The sequence below is a fragment of the Penaeus monodon genome, chromosome 24 (genome assembly GCF_015228065.2).
Source record: "Penaeus monodon isolate SGIC_2016 chromosome 24, NSTDA_Pmon_1, whole genome shotgun sequence".
NCBI lineage: Eukaryota > Metazoa > Arthropoda > Malacostraca > Decapoda > Penaeidae > Penaeus > Penaeus monodon.
The window spans coordinates 24,728,573-24,729,174 of record NC_051409.1 but is presented as its reverse complement, the minus strand read 5'-3'; positions in this window follow the sequence as shown (position 1 = coordinate 24,729,174).

Below are 602 nucleotides of genomic sequence, written 5' to 3'. Positions count from 1 at the left end.
TTTTCTTTCTTTCTATTTCCCTCTCCGTTTTTCTGCCTGTTTCCCTTTCTTTGTTTCCCTTTCTCTCTGTTTTTCTTTCTCTCTCCCCTCCTCGCATATTTCCTCTCTTTCCTTTCTCTCCTCACTCCCCACTTTCTCTCTCCCTCTCCCTTCCCCCCTCTTTCCCTCTTTTCCTTACTCCTTCAATCTTTCTTATCCCTTTCCCCCTTCCCTTCCCTGGTTTCAAACCTTTACTCCCTCCCCTCCCCCTCTTTCTCTCTCCTTCATCCCCCTTCGTCTCTTTCTAAACCCTTTCTACCTTTCCTTCCCCTCTTTTTCCTCCTTCATCCCTCTCTCTCACTTTTTCAATCTCTTCCCACCTACATTTATCTTTTCATGCACAGTAACACACCACACGTACATGCTTTGAAGAGGCTTATATTTCCCCATTGTGATAAACCTAATTCGAGACACTAAAAAGACTCGTCCAGACCAGAGCGGTAAAATGTGTTCACTAATTAAAGAGTCAAGGTCTTTAGCGAGGTCGGGATGGGAACTACGCACGATACCAATTACTGAAAAAATGATTGATCGACTGAAAAGTGTGTGCATTTTTTGTGTTG